Source organism: Camelus bactrianus, chromosome 11 (genome assembly GCF_048773025.1).
Source record: "Camelus bactrianus isolate YW-2024 breed Bactrian camel chromosome 11, ASM4877302v1, whole genome shotgun sequence".
NCBI lineage: Eukaryota > Metazoa > Chordata > Mammalia > Artiodactyla > Camelidae > Camelus > Camelus bactrianus.
Genome location: NC_133549.1, coordinates 46,291,367 through 46,303,424, shown reverse-complemented (window position 1 = coordinate 46,303,424; position 12,058 = coordinate 46,291,367). Strand labels below are relative to the sequence as shown.

At 46.7% G+C, this 12,058-nt stretch overlaps 1 protein-coding gene and 1 long non-coding RNA gene across 3 annotated transcripts in view; one reads left to right on the top strand and one right to left on the bottom strand.

The window, feature by feature from the left end:
• LOC141579126 (uncharacterized) overlaps window positions 1–5,044 on the bottom strand; it is a 173,993-nt gene extending 168,949 nt beyond the window's left edge. Inside the window, exons 1-2 of the long non-coding RNA XR_012510198.1 lie at window positions 4,774–5,044; window positions 3,682–3,899 (exon numbers count right to left, since the gene is read on the bottom strand). This is a non-coding gene — a long non-coding RNA (uncharacterized LOC141579126). The remainder of the gene's footprint in view (window positions 1–3,681; window positions 3,900–4,773) is intronic.
• A 146-nt stretch (window positions 5,045–5,190) lies between these two features.
• LOC123613117 (1-phosphatidylinositol 4,5-bisphosphate phosphodiesterase epsilon-1-like) overlaps window positions 5,191–12,058 on the top strand; it is a 50,966-nt gene continuing 44,098 nt past the window's right edge. Inside the window, exon 1 of one of the 2 annotated variants that reach the window (XM_074373924.1) lies at window positions 5,191–5,528. The gene's annotated coding sequence lies outside the window, so the exon portion shown is untranslated. The remainder of the gene's footprint in view (window positions 5,529–12,058) is intronic. The other variant, XM_074373925.1, reaches the window with a different exon arrangement.

The following is a 12,058-nucleotide window of genomic DNA, read 5'->3' as shown; positions in this document are numbered from 1 at the left end:
GAAGGCCCACTCACTCCCGTGTCCAGGGTTGATGCAGGCTGTCAGCTGGGATCCTGAGCTGGGATCATCAGCTGGAGCATTTCACATAACCTCTCCATGGGGCCTGCGCTTCCTCATAACGTGGCATCTGGGTTCCTAGCGTAAGAGTTCTGGAAGCTGTGTCAGCTTCTGTGATGTAGCCACAGTGGCTGTGTGGCATCACTTCTGCCACATTCCGTTGGGGAAGAAAGAGGTAAGCCACTAAGGCTGTCCCATACTCATAAGGAGGGGAATTAGACTTCACCTGTTATCAGTGGCAAAGTTCTGGAAAAGTGTGTGGGCCTGGGAATATTGCTGTGGCCACTTGTGGAAAATATAATCTGTCTTCTCTCTTGTTTCTTTAAATGAACTGTCTGTTTCTGTCCAAGGCCAGCCCTCAATTTGAGCACTATACCCCATCCCTTCTCACTCCTCAAGGACATTTTTACAGAAATTCTTACCTCTTCCTTCTGTATTATGGGTCAGTCCTATCAACATAGCAACACATTATCATTTATACGACAGCTTTGGCTCTAAGGATGTTACTTGATGTTACCTGCTTACTTTCTGTTCATAAACCACTGGCCGGAACTTAGCCATGAACTTGGCTTAGATGCAAGGGAGGCTAGGAAAGTAGTGGGCAATCGTGGGCCCAGCGAAAACAGGGTAGGGAGGAACGGTTTCATAGCTAAGAGAAACGAATGGAGAACAGATCCTGCAGGGAAGTACACAGTGTCTTCCACCTTCCCTCACCTCTTACAGCTGTTACTCAAATGTTACCTCTCAGTGAAGTCTTACCTGACCATTCTATTTAAAACTGTCATCTTCCCCAAGTCCTGCAGCACCCCCCGTCTTCCTTCTTTTACTTTCCCCAAGACTTTATCACCTTCTACTGCACTATGTGCTTTACTTTTTACACAGTTCATTGTCTGTCTACTCCCACCATGAAAGCAGGGAGTTTGCTGCCTGTTGTGTTCAGTGCTGTATCTCTGGTAACTAGAACAATCCCTGGCACATACTATGTGCTCAACACGTTTTTTGCATGAAAGAATAAAAAAGCAGCACTACAGTGAGTACTCAATTACAGATGCCGTCATCATGATTATCATTTTCTAGCACAAGGAGTGGTTGGGGATAGTAAATGTTAATAAAAGGATCTGGGAAGGCTAGCAGATAGTGACATGCTGACATCAGTGAAGGAGAAGTGACAGAGAAACCAAAGAATGAGCTTGTCTGGAACTTGTACAACTAATCAGCACCAGGCTTCCAAATGGAGAATCAGTGAACAAATTAACCAGTGCAAACCTGCCTCCACATCCTCCACCTTCCGCTGGTGGCCAGTCTGACCTAGTGACAATTCACAGCACTCGGAGTCACCCAGGAGCCGTGGCCATTTTCCTAGCAGACTTACTCCAGAAAAGTTTGTAGAAAAGATGATGTTACTCAAGCGAATATTATTTCCCTCTGAATTCTGTGATTATATCAGAGTTTTCTTCCTCTGAGGAACATTTTGGCCACTGAGAACAACATGAAACCTTAAAACCTACATCTAGAGAAGTCTCTAGCTAGCTTCAATGTCTATGCTTTGGGATTCTAGTACAGTTAAAGCCTTTTTTTAATTGTGCTTTTATACTTTTTAATTATAGCTCTTTAAGACTATTTGAGCTGGACCTGCCTTTTGCTGATAGAAACTGAATCAAATATTGTAATGAGATTCCAGAATGTTTCAAGAAAAAAAAATGGATGAATTTTCTGTCAAAACATTAACAAGATATTTGAAATATTCAAAGGAGATCACATTTTTTAAATACCATAAATATAAATGAAGATAAAGTTCTGAGTTTCATTTATTTAATCTAAGTGCTTTACAAAGATTAACTCATTTAATCATCACAACCAACCTGAGGGGTAGGTATAGTTTAAAGAAGAGGAAAACAAAGCACACAGAGGTAGGTAACTTGCCTAAGGACTCCCACCTGGGGGTGCATTGGGGCTTTCAACTCAAGTGGTCCCACACCAGTCTGAGCCCCTACCACTGGATACGTTGAGAGGTAATGGTTAGGATCATTCCTCTCTGCTTCACCGTTCCCACCAGGTCACCTCCACCCTTACTGCAACCACCCCACAGAAGTAGGGCTACCTATTGCTTTAAACACGTTGGTTGTTTTTCACCAACCTCAAACTGCCTTAGCATTTCTACCCTGGCATATAAGATTAACTCTGGAAAGTTTGTTTTTGGCTCTGTCCCCAATGTCTGAACTCAATAGCCTACTTGCAGATAGCTGGTAAACCCTGCACAATCTGATGCAGCGACTTTGAAATGAGAGGAAATAGCAACTCCTAAACTCAGGGCTGGCTTGTTCCTTCCGTTCTTCTTTGGCTTTCAAGGCTACCCAGATGACTGCAGGAAAATTCCCCTGCTTAGCAATTAGCTTCTGTTTAACAAAGATCAGTATATTTGTCAATGGTGCCTGTGCTGACTAGTCAGTTCCCAACTTTAAGGTTTGTTTATAAATGGGTTAACTGATGGTTGGCTTGCTGAGTGTGGCAAAGGGCCAATCTCTTTTCTGTAATATGTGTGGTAGGGGGTGTGAGGCCTCCCACTGGCAGCAACAACCATGAACTCAGAGACCCTCTCCCAACATAAAAATTACAGGATGCGAGAGGGAGAAAGTAGGAAAATGATTCCATTTCTTAAAATTATCTTACGATGTAAATTCCCTAGTCCCAACATTTATAACTTATTTAAATCAATTTCTATCAAATGGAGACCATTATGTAACAAGTTCAAAAGAGATAGGAGATTTCTTCTGAAATTTCAAACACAGATGCACTACATTTAAATAGTTTCCACAGCATTATTTCTTTTTTTGTTTCTGTTATTGTTTTTGACTATGCAAAATGGTCTTCTATACAAAGATGCATAACTAGTTTATTGAAGCTGAATTTTCCATGGAAATTGTCCAGCGCTCCCCCAATTCACAGGCACTTTATCTGACCGTCTTTCTTCCTCCAGATAATGGCTGGCAGCAACCCACTGTGTGGAAGTTATATGCTGTACTTCTGAAAAAGTCTTGAATGGAGCCATTGTTCCCCTGAGATGGTCTGCCTGTTTCACTGAACAGAGAGCAGGGTGTAAAAAAGGCACCTTGTGTGCAACTGTTGGCGAGGTTGAGGAGTGAATTAAAATCTCCAGAAAGTCTGGGCAGTGCTGTTCAGAGGAGCAATGAACCCTCTGGAAGCACAGTTAGCTCAGACATTCCAATGCGGTGAGGCAGCCTCGGGGACACGGCTCCCACCAGTCTCATTTAGAGAGGGAGTAAGGGGGCGAGCAAAGGACATTGATCTGGACCTGCTCTCTTTGCAAAGATTTGGGGAAGGCACCCTTTTTCAGGGATGGGGCTGTTGATTATCACACTCAGATAATTTTCCTGACCAACGGACCTAGACTTTCCTTGGTAACTAATGGTGCAATGACTCACTTGGAGGATTCAATGTTAACTGCTTGTGCATCCACCAATTTGCAACAATCTAATTCCAATTTGCCTAATTAAAAAAAAAATACAAGTCTTTGGGAGCTCCAGGTGACTGATATTACTAGATTCATTAAATGTATTATAAAATCATAATATAAAAACTGTGTATTAAATAAATAGCCTCTACCTTGTTTATTGTCAGCGATGCTTCCTTTTTCTTGGCTCCTCCATTCACCTGCCCAGGACTGTGTAGGCTCAGAGGTTGGAGTAAATGACTATTCTCTATTCCTCCAGTGCTAAGATCCTGAGCTTCTAATGAACAAAGAGCTTCCGCAGAGTCTTCTGCAGAGACCTTTCTGAAGCCAGCTCTCAAAGGAGGAGGTAATGTTGACTTTCATTAAAATCCTAGTGGTGAAAAAAAACAGCAAAACAGTTTAAGGACCAGGCTGGCATATTTTTCTTATAGGCAGAATTCTTTGGTGACCTCCTGTGCATTCCTGTTTCAAACCCTCTGGTGCCCTGAAGGCTCAAAGAAGGGGAGGCCACTTTTAAGAGCAAACTGAAAGAAAGGGTCAAACTTGAGCCAGAAGAAAGTATGTGGGAGGAGGTGGTAATGCCCCAGGTAGAAGCTCAGCCTAAGGACAAGTACAGAGTTGGAATGGGAGAAACATCATGCTGGGTGGTGCATATTAACCAGGGCATGTTGGGTTCCTACAGTCACAGGAAGTTAGTCTGGAAGCCAGTAGGGAGCCAAAGAAGTTTTCTGTGCAGATTAAAGTTGTACAAGAGGAAGAATAATATGGCTGTAATAACATGGTTGTGGTGTGAGGGATGATTCAGTGCAAGGAGAGGACAGATAGTAAGGGTAGGGACCACAGGAATTGGTCCTGATTGAATATAGGGGAAGGGGTCAGACCTATGGAAGGGTCTGTCCATTAGAATAGGAAAAGAGCGAGGCGAAAGAGGTTTAGGGGAAAGAGAGGAGGATGATAATTCGATATTTTTTCCAGGTCCCTGGCTCTCCTGACTGCCACTTGGGTATAAAAACCTCCCCAGCAGCTAGGGAAGGCTCCATGCAGAGCCTAGTTTCTGTCAACGGTGAACATCTCCATGTTTGCTTCAGCAACGAAAGAAGCTAGATTTGACGCCCAGGGACTTGAACGGTCACAGCCAAAGGAGTATCTCCTGAGCCTGGCACAACGCTGAGCACATTATGGTGCTCAATAAATACTTGCTAAGTGAATGACCGAACAGACTGGAGACTTGGTGCTGCCCTTACCAGAGTAACCTTGGTCAAGTAATTGAACCTCCAAGAGCCTCAGTGTCCGTGGGTGTCGAGCAGGGACGGTCCCCCGGCGGACGGTGTGAGAGTAAATTCCCGCGGCCTGAGGTGGACAGAGTTCCCGCCCTCCCCGGAGCTGGGTGACCCCGCCGCGCTCTCACCAGCTTTCACCCGGGCCGTGTTGAGGGGCGGCCCCCGAGGCCGGGACCGGGCGGGGGTCGCGCTGCGGTCGCGCGGCGGGCGGCCAGGGCGGGGGTGGCGGCGGGGTCCGCCCCTCGCGCCCGCCTTCTCGGCGCGCAGCCCGAGGCCGGGGGCGGGCCCGGCTCAGGCCGCTCCCCGCGCTGCCCAGCGGCCCGCGGCGGCGCTCGCGGCCTCTCACCCGGGGCGGGCGAGTTCTGGGAAAGCCCGGCCCAGGGCGGGGGCCCCGCTGCCGCCCGCGCCGCCGTCCGTCCGGGCAGCGTGCACAGCTCGGCGGGCGCGGAGCGAGGGAGCGGCGCCGGGCGGGGGCGCACTCGGCGACGCCGGGCCGGGCGGGCGGCAGATCCCCGGGCGGGAGCGGCGGCGGCGGCGGCGGCGGCGGGCTGCGCGCCCCGGGCTCTGCATCCCGGGCACTTGCCTGGCTCTGCGCGCTCCTGGCACCCGCTCCGCCGCTGACACACAGTAGCGGGGACACCCGACGCCGCTAGCGACGGGCGCGTCCCAGAGAGACGCTGCACTTGGGGACTACGGTGCGACCGGCCAGAAGAGGAAAGGTGAGGAAGCGACTCTGTGGCTCGGTTCCTGAGGCTTGGAGAAGGGGAAAGAGGGGCTTTTAATCTCTGAGTCCTGTAGACCCGCCGAGGGCTGTAGCCTCCCTTCGCGTACCTGGAGGAAGAATGTCCCCCACTCCTCTCCCCAGGGGAGAACTGAGGCAGGCGACTCGCGGGGGGGACACAGGCCAGCCATCACATGGGCTCGAGAACACCCTGTAAGTGCTTCCTTCGCCCTTCAGACGTTTGCCTCAGGTCTCCACTGCATTTTGTGTGTACAGTACAATGAAGAAAAATACAAGCTCTCCCTGAGGCTGTACCTAGCAACAGTATTTCAAGGAAAGTGCTCAAGAGATTGTTCCTGGAGAGATTAGCTACATCAAGTCCTAGAAAATGCAGTATTGGACCTGGTCTCACTCTGACTGGTAACTGGAAGAATGGCTCCATCTTCTTTCTTAACGTCCTCTAACGCTGTGATAATGAATAATCTAGAAGGAAAAGCCCTCCGTTGTGGCTAATGTTAAATGCGCAGTGTAAGCCATGAGACATTTGGTCCAACTGACTCAACTAATTATTCAGTATAAGGAAGATCCATCATTCAGAGATTTAGCAGTGTCATTTTAAAGAGTGAGCTCCCCGAATAGATGTTAAGTAGAATTCACTTGATGGAAAAGTTTTCTTTCCACATGGTTCTTAATATTAGTTGCATCATGCACAGTAGGTCATTTAGATCCTTGCAAGATTAGTACGTTTCTTTGTATTTCTTGTAGGAACCCCTGGTAGGGGTAGTTGGGGCCACTGCCACAGAATGGGCACAGATGAAGCCAAGAGTGCTGCATCCCACCGGGGAGAATTTTTAAGAGCCTGTCTTGAGAGGTGAATGCAGGTGACCCCGTAGATACCTATACAGGTCCCAGGGGCATTGGGAGAGAAGGGGAGGCAGCCCCGTCTTCACAAATACTTTCTGAAGAATGCTTGATGATGATGTCATCAACATCCTTTGCTCTTCCTGAATGTCCTTCCTGCGTGCCCTTCCTGCTCCATTTCACCATTCTAAATCCTAACCATCCTTCAAACTGGGTTTTATTGCCGTTGTGAGACCTTTGCTGATAACCCAGCCCCAAACCTTCCCCGGCCCTCACTCCTGCAGCATTTTTACCTTCAAGGCATTTCTCCTCTCAGCATTCTTTGAGAGTTATTTATGTAGATGTTTCATTTTCCCTACTGAAGGCATTAACTGTGGCTTTCTTGGCACAGTGCTTGTGTCTAGAAGGCCCTCTAAAAATAATTGTGGGTAGGTGTTAAATATTATGACTTTGATTCTTCAATACAAATCTCTCCTTTGGAGAAGCAGATAATGTACTCAAAAAGATTCAGAGAAAAGCATATTTACCAAATTGTCCTCCATTTACAGCCCCACAGGGGAAATTATCCTTTTACCCAGGAACCATGGCTAATAATCGTCTTTGGTCCATGCCTTGGGACTAGGTAAGAGGTGAGATTGAGTTGGAGGGACAGTCTTCCAGTCCTTCTAGTAACATAAGCTCCTTGGATGTGCTCCAAGGTTGACCTGTGTCATTAAAAATTCCATGCTCGAGTGGGTTGTGGTGAAGCTAGATTCCAATGAAGGTGGTTGGTTTTCTTTTTCTATTTGCAACCGTTCTTAGTCACAGTCTTCTCTGGGCTTTTGTTATATACTTTAAACAATTCATTTGATGTGCTATCTGTTACCTACAAATTTCTAAATGAAGAAAGTGGAAAAGAATTGTGCTTGATGTTTTCTAAAGCAGAGAGCAGGGAATGTTTTCCAGGCCTGGGCAAGAGAAGGTATTTGCAAAGAGCAAGGCTGCTCTGCACATGTGTGTGTGTGTGTGTGTGTGTTGTGTATGTTCACTGTCCCTGCCTTCCGCAGACCTGGCTGAGAAAGCCTGTATAGGACAACAACTGCTTTAGTCTGGGCGCTTTCTTTCTCTGCTTGGGCTCCCTCTGCTGTGGCGAACGGTGGGGGTCAGGGGAACACAACAATTTAGACTTCAAGTTCAGAAGAAGAAGCAGGGAAGCCAGAAAAAGCAGTAACAGCTTAGAGTGTGAATTTGTTTGTCAAGTTGCTTTCCTTCAGACACTTAGTTGAGATCTTGGCATTGAGCAAGTGGGAATTTGGCTGGGGAGAAGGAAGACAGGTGATTGAGGAGCATGGTGTTCCTGTAGGAGGGCTGGGAGGCATTGATGGGGGCCTAGGGAAGCATGTGGCCCAGTTATGTGGGGTCCCCAAGAGGAGAATTGGAGGTGGGGAAGTGGGGAGTAGAGAAAGAAGAAGAAAATAGCAAAGATGCACTTTGCCATGGGCCAACTGCAGGGCTTACAAAGAAAGAGAAAACTATTTAGCATTGTGTGGTCTTCTCTGCTCCCAGGGTACAGAATTCAGGCTTGTTTTTATTAATGCTGTAATTCATCTGTATTATGGCTTAAATAGGCTTTCATGGGCCAGATTGAAACCCAGCCCTCTATAGCTGTGCTGTCCAATATGGTAGCCACAAGCCACATATGGCTATTTATGTTTACATTTAAATTAGTTAGGATTAAATGAAATTAACCACATTTCAGTTGCTCAATGGTTACAAGTTACTAGTGGCTACCATACTGGACAATAAAGACACAGAATGTGTCCATCATCTCAGAAATCCTGCTCTGGAATATTGTTGTAAAGGGTTAATGACTGTTAATCTCCAAGGTACCGATTTCCAATCCAAATTTATTAATAAATTAAACATTTCCCCTACCAAATCTATTTAGATGAAAATAATAGTAGTAGCTAGTGGTGGTAACACTTATACAGGCAGTGTTGTAAGCACTTTAGATCTGTTCATTCATAATCCTAACAACAGCATTAGGTGGTAAGTGCCAGAAATCTATTATCCCTTACCTGTAATTCTAAAATCAAAAAATCTCTCAAAACTGTGAGAGATTTCCAAGTCTGGCTACAAAATTTGGTCTGAGTCAACAGGAGGTTATTAGAGTCTTTATTTTTCTCATCTGGTAAAAACTATTTATACATTTTTATTTCAGAAATAATGGACACGTTTGCTGCAGATCCCACCTACAGTGTTATTTAACATATGGCATATGCCCTGTTTTACCATTACAAAAGCCAGAAAACGTCTGATTTTGCATAAGGACATATGGACCTCCATTACTATGCCCCTTTTGACAATGGAAAAACTGAGGCACTAAAAGTTTATGTCACTTGCATTAAGTCACAGCAAGAAAGTGCCAGGGCCAAGATTCAGTCAGAGCAGGCTGGCTCCAGACTCCATTCCCTTGACCACTGTGCTTTCCTGCATCAGCCTCTGGGCTTATCACCCAAAACAAATGACTGGCCCTTTTCTGGCTTCATGAAGCCAACGAGCTTTAACTCAGCTTAGAAAGTTTCAGACAGGGCTATGGCTAAACTGTTAAGCAGCTGAGGTTTTGAAATGCTATGGATAGTTAAACCACCGTAATTGGTGTGCTTAGCAGTTGTTTAGCTTGCCCTTTCCCACCTTGTGCTAATCACAGTTGGTTCTGAACCATTCACTGTGTAAGAACTGATAGGAAAAGAGGTGGTTCATTGTGGCCATTGGTAAAACTACTAGACCCTTGCTGAAATCTGTGGCATGTGGGGGCTTGTATACTCACAACTGTTGTGGGGAAGGTAGGGGGTGGCTTGGTCCTGATATGTGCTGACTGTTGTGCTGTGGGTAGGGCCGTTCTGGAGGCCAGCTGGGGTTCTGAAACTTCCTGGTTTGGTTTCAGAGGCTCTGGATCAACCTGACTCAGTTGGAAGTCTCTCCCAGGGAGAGTGTGTCTCTCTTCTTTTGGGAGGGTGTCTAGAACCGCAGGGCTGGGGGCAGCACTGGACTTTTCACTTTCTCTCTCCAGCTGGTCCCTTCTTGGCTTTTTGGTCCAAAGCTGCATTTAAAGACATTCTTGAGTAACCCCAGGCTTTCTCCTCTGAATATAAGAAAATGTTCTGACGGCTCCTCCACCTGTGTGGACCTTATAGCATGAAGTCTGCAGGGCCCCTGTCTCTCTGTATCCTGGAAGCATGTGCTTCTCCCATGGCGTAGTCTCCAAGGCCCCTGGTGGTCATGGTGCCTCCAGTTATAATAGCTTCAGGTGTAGGGACAAGGCACTCTTGGTCAAATATAAGGGCTCTGGAATCAAATTTACTTGGGTTTGCCACCAACTAGCTGTACAGCCTTAGACAAGTAATTGACCTTTCTGTAAGATAGTAATTTTAAAGGGTTGCTATGAGACCTAAGATAATGCACCTAAAGCACTTTGCATAGTGCCAGGCACATGGTGCTCAAAAAGTTGTCTCCTAATATTGTTGTCTTTTCCCTCTGAGCCTACTTAAGGCTTGCCAGCCTGCAGCTTTAGGCCTTAGAGAGCCATGTGTGGTAGGCTGAATGATGCCAGTGGCCTCCCAAAGTTGTCTAAGTCTTAATCCCAGGGGCCTGTAAATATGTTACTTTACGTGACAAAAGGAATTTTGTGGTTGTGATTAAATTAAAGATTTCGAGACGAGGGAGTTATCCTGGATTACCTGGGTGGGCTCAATCTAATGAAGAGGGTCCTTATAAGAGGGAGGCAAGAGGACCAGTCTGGAGTAGGAGGCAGGGGTAATATGAGGAAGGGGTCAGGAGCCAAGGAATGCAGGCAGCCTCTGGAAGCTGGAACAGGCAAGGAAATGGATTCTTCCCTAGAGCCTCCACAGAGGGAAGGCAGCCCTGCCAACCCATTTTAAGACTTCCGGCCTCCAGAACTATAAGATAACAAATTTGCATTGTTTAAGCCACCGCGTTTGTGGCAATTTGTCACAGCAGCAATAGGAAACTAATAGAGTGTGGAAGGGAAAAAAGAAAGTGGTCAGAAGGGAAGTGAAAGCTGTCAAAATAAGAGACCAATAACAGCCAGCATCTAGTTCAAACTTTGCTCAGTACTGTTCTAAGTCCTTTAGGTGTATCAACCTGCCATCCTCACAACCATCTTCTGAGGAAGGTACTTTTATTATCTGCCTGTCACAAAAGAGGAAACTCAGGCACTGAATTAGGTAACTTGCCCAGGGTTACACAGCCGGTACCGGGTAGAGCTGGGATGTGAATCCACGCAGTCTGGCACTCTTGACTATTACCCACACGACTCCCCAAAGCAGGAATTTCTGATTGAGTGGCCTGTTACTGTACAGAAAGAAAAGGCAGTATTTGAATCAGCAAGAGGGAGGGTGATGTAGTCCCTCTGTACCAGAAAAAAGAAAAGAAAAGAAAAGAAGGAGAAACATGGGCATTGAAGTACTTGGTAAGTTTTTGCCATTCCTATCTCACATAATACGTGTGGACAGCTTGAAGCTGAAGGACGCCGGCTCTGGGAGCAGTTCCTGTGCTGGCCTCCCTCTCGAGTTCCCACCTCTGTTCCTACAGCAGCCCCGCTCACTCACCACAGACTGCTGGCCCCAGTGCCCAGCTGGCTCTGCTTCCCACCTCTGCCTGTTTATTGGATTTGCCTCATTCCTGACTCTCTGCTCCAGCCCCGAATTCAACCTCCTTCTGGCCCCTCAAATGCTCAGACTGGAGATGGTTAGCGTCAGGGTCTGGATGATGAGGTGCCCCTGGGACTGCGGGAGGGTGGGTGGTGATGGTTTCTGCCTTTACCTTTGGTTTAGCTGTGGCTGCTGTTGGTTTTCTAGCCATACTGCTTTTGTCTGTCAAGCACATAATTCAGAGTGATACTGGTTTTCCAACTGTGTTCTGGGAGCGTTGGGGCCACTGCCAGGTGAGGGAGATGGCAGAAGATGAAGATCTCATCCCTTCACCCTGCTTCTGCTGTGCACCCCCACTCTTACTCATTTTATTTATACAGTGAGGTCCTGCCTTAGATTTGGCATGAAAGGTCACTTTGATTGCTAGAGAGACAGAGAGAAGTTTGAGAAGACCTAAACCCCAAGTTAAGGCATGCTATATATGACCTTTACCTTTAGCCCAAAGACTTGTTTGTGCAAGGAATAGAACTCACTGTAGTTTCTCTAACTGCATTTTACAAGTTTGGATTCTGGAGACAGGTTGCTTAGATTTGTTTACCTGGCTCCACTATTTACATGCAATTTGTATGACCTTGTGCAGAATACTTGTCCTAGTGGGGCCTAAACGTCCTCATTCACATAATGGGAGGGGTAATAGTAGTACCTAATACATGAAATCATTCAGGTAAAGGGTTTAGAACAGTGCCTGATACACAGTAAGAATTAAACAAATACTAGCTCTTAGGCTTGTTTTTATTCCTACCGAGTCTCCCAGTGGGATGGCAGAAGACTCTAGCCTCATCTCTTTACGGGGTTCTGCTCTCCCATGATGCTCTCCCCCAGTGCAGCCAGGAGTCTTCCTTCCATTACTCCTCTCTTGGTCTGGTTGCCACAGAAATGTCCATTGTCCCTGACCACAGGTGACTCTGGTTGCAGTGACTCAAGGCTGCTTTTCATGGATGCACAGCTCTCCCCG